Source organism: Ostrinia furnacalis, unplaced genomic scaffold, assembly GCF_004193835.3.
Source record: "Ostrinia furnacalis isolate ACB-3 unplaced genomic scaffold, ASM419383v2 OfSCF0067, whole genome shotgun sequence".
Classification (NCBI taxonomy): domain Eukaryota; kingdom Metazoa; phylum Arthropoda; class Insecta; order Lepidoptera; family Crambidae; genus Ostrinia; species Ostrinia furnacalis.
The window spans coordinates 851689-855468 of NW_021130306.1; the positions used below are offsets into that span (position 1 = coordinate 851689).

The 3780-nt window shown below is 33.8% G+C and overlaps 1 non-coding gene across 1 annotated transcript; it reads left to right on the forward strand.

The window, feature by feature from the left end:
- The first annotated feature begins 2975 nt into the window (after nt 1–2975).
- TRNAM-CAU (transfer RNA methionine (anticodon CAU)) lies at nt 2976–3047 on the forward strand. The gene has a single exon. It is a non-coding gene; the product is annotated as a tRNA-Met (tRNA).
- Nucleotides 3048–3780: the final 733 nt, after the last annotated feature.

The following is a 3780-nucleotide window of genomic DNA, read 5'->3' on the forward strand; positions in this document are numbered from 1 at the left end:
TTGCAAAACAATATTTATATTTCGTACTACTGAAAAGACCGAATATATCATCCCGCACCAACGCATCCAGCACCTAAGGTCAATTCGACCCGATAACGCAGTGTGAACGTGTTAAGTATGCTTTTTTAATAAAAAAAAATCTTTAAACATCAAATGCCTTTAAATAGTTTCCATCCTTTGACTACAACTTAATAAAAATAAGTACCATAACATAATTATTTTGAAGATTATTTGATTTAGATAAAAAATAATTTATACAAATCGAATTATTTAAAAAAGTATCACAATATTGAATATTTGGTGCTTATTTCCTATATTTTTGAGGACCAACAAGTAACGATCAGATATAATTTTTACATCTCAAATTTTTTGCGTAGTTCAAAAGAGGTTAAAATATCGATCGATTTCATTTATTTTATGTCTCAAAGAAAGAGGATCAATCATTAAAATAGATGACCATTTAGATTTTTTAGTTTGCCATTTTTGCTAATTTAAAAAGATCATTTAAATACATGCCGATATCTATTATGAATGATAAGAGAAACAGAAAAAGTAATATCCGCTTAAAGTAAGCGTTTTCAGCGCAAACATGTTTAGACGTGGGATTTATGTTTTCTGATCCATCTGCTATGCTGTCTTGCATAATATTGCGGACGCACTTGGAAAATAATAAAGGAACAGAGATAAGGTTTCGCCGTCTCCACGAGGGACTGAATTGAGTCGGATCCATTTTATTTTTCATTTTCCTTGAGCCAAACACAGATGAATCACTACCGGCTAAGTGCCGTTGGATTAATTCAGTTATGCGCATTTTTATTTCGTGTTGTGGACAGTGGAGTAAATTGGAGTGGGTAAGTTCATTATTAGGCTTAGTTGTGTAGTGTTCCATTTAATTGAAGCAGGGAAAAAATAGTTCTTTTTAACTTTATTTACTGCAGTAATACTGCAGTTCTATTCAAAGGATAAAGATTAAATTATGTTTCAGTGCAAAAGGATTAAATGCTTTTAATGAAGAGCGCTTATTTCCTGAAATCACTGCTTTAGTTCAGGATTAGTCGTCTGCCTGTAATATTTATATAATTAACTATATAGATGGGTTTAATTGAGTTTTAACAGAAGTTAAAAGACTAATTTCAGTCCGTGCCAATGGACATACTTGTAGTAGGTACTTTCCAACGATCCGCTTTCCATTTTTGAAATCCCAACCTATCACAGATTAAAAGTATCATGATTGTGTTGAAAAAAAAGAGCAAAAGAGCGAAATAATAAAAATAGATTGTACGTAGCAAGTTTCTACGGGCATTGGACCGGCGGAACCAATTCTGGGCCGATGCGGAACGTTTTGTTGGAAATAGCTTTCCTTCAATCTGCATTTTCTTGCTGATTTACCAACTTTCATACAGACGGAAACTTTCTGGATACCTCGGAACTTGCGCCGAGTCGACACATTAAATTATTATTAAACTTCATTCAAATTCGGAAAATGCGAAATTTTGTGATGAATTGTTCGGTAGTTTCGTATTGTTTCTTTTTGGTTTGTCTTTATTTCCGCCTAGCATAAGCGTTAAAATGTGCTAATTGAATAAAATACTTCGTTTTAGAAGTTTCTGTTATATCTACGAGAATATTTACTATTTACTCGTGAGGGTCAATAAATTATTATAGAATTGTCATAAATTAGCAGAAAAATTAAAAAATATAGACAGATTGCTATTATTGATAAAAACCCTAACATTCAATTAAGTCTCAAGTTAAATGTAAGGGTTCAACTGTTTTATAATAAACTTGAAAATCATAAAAACGGTTAAACTTTTCAATCAATTTTAATAAAATTATTTCAGGCAGAATAATTTCAGAGAGAGCCTAAGAATAAATATTTTGCAGACGAAAATAAACATAATCTTAAATAACTTCTAAAAGTTTTCTATTCCAAATCGATACTAAGGCTGAGTTGCACCACCTAACCTTAACCGTAACTATGACGATAACCGGTGATTTTTGTATGGATTTTGACATATTTTTGACATTTGTCAAAGTTAAAGTAAGATGGTGCAACCCAGCCTTAACGTATCAGTAGAATCAGGGTCAGGTGCTATTTATAAATAAAACGAACCAAGCTTTTAGTGAAAAACAAAACGCAAATCAGAGCGTAACAGAATTACTAAAAGGCCTAGTCACTTCATAAAAACGTTGTAAAAATTGAGTTCGTTTCGGCGCGCTATGAAAACCTAAGTGATATAATAACACACGTACGGACGTCCAGCACGAATCTCGTAAAGTCCAGGGTTCGATCGCCGAGTGGGTCGCGAGTTAACTACCGCGTCGGTTGCGTGACCGGAATGGAACGAACACGATGAATAATTCGTTACAAATATACTCAGAATGAGATAATTCATACTGATTGTGGGTGTGATGTAAATTACTTATGAAACGCCTACGTGGAGTAGTGGTTAGATAGACGTTTATTCGGAGGTCCCGGATTCGGTTCCCGATGAAAATTGGTACAGGATGAATCGTTATATTCCCTGCACACCACGCTTAGTTTGGGGGACTAGTCTACGTAGGTACAATATTTCATTACATCACATTTCACTATACCTAGATTACAGACAATAAAAACTCACGGGAATAGTATGGTACTTTGAAAGTTAAATGGTTAAATAGTGTTCTGAATATTTTATGTTTATTAAATAAATACAGAATAATAAATGCAGTGGTTTATAGTCTTTTATTGTTTCACTGTATGTTTTTTGAACAAAATAAAATAAAATTATAAATCATGTGGCTAATTACTTATCAGTGCATAATAAATTAGTTGGCTAAACTGCATTCTGTTCAAACTCATTTTAAAGGGGCTGGCATAAAGTACGAAATGGATCGTCAGCTTCGGCTTTCTTCACCCCAACGCAACGTTTGCTTGCACCCCTCTCGCAGAGAGTAGGAGGTAGTCAGATAATTCGCTAACGCATTTCAACAGCAGAGTGGCGCAGTGGAAGCGTGCTGGGCCCATAACCCAGAGGTCCGTGGATCGAAACCACGCTCTGCTACAAGAGTCAAAATCACAATTGTTTTGCAGATTCTTTAATTAGTTTTATTTTATCCATATGCACATATTACGTTGCATGCCGCATGCACTTCTATGATGACATTCTGATTATAATTATCTATTACTCCTTACATTTTCTATTAATAGGTAAAATAAAATGAAATACAGTCAGACAGTTGCACTTCAAAGTAGGGTTTCTAATACACGAATCCACGTGAGGGAAGTTGCTATTAAAAGCTAACAGTAAGTGCTATACTATAGAGTCTGTGCCTGAGGTATTGGAGCCACACGGGAGGGTACATTTTGACACGACAAACGTCAGCGAGCGAGACTTTAGATATTAAGCTTCAGATTTGAATGCTCTGTCACGTCATAATACGAGTATGTCAATCATACCGCTTCCATACATAAAACTATACGTTCTCATTATTATAGGTAACTATGCCTTTTATGTGGACTTTTGTAAGATAAGATAAGACAAGATAAGATAAATTTATTGAATAAAAACTTAGCCTAAATACAAAAAACTTAAATGGGGCTATGAAATTATTTGGTTAGTAACAATATTTTAACTAAGGTAGTATACCTAAACTAAGCAAAAATGTTTGCCTGTGTTTTAGGTATCCATACTTATTATGTAAGTTAGTGCTTATTAAACAGATATTATAAATAATTACACTAATAAGACAGCCTTTTGTCATGCCCTAGCGAATCCAGTAAAACAAATGAATGAT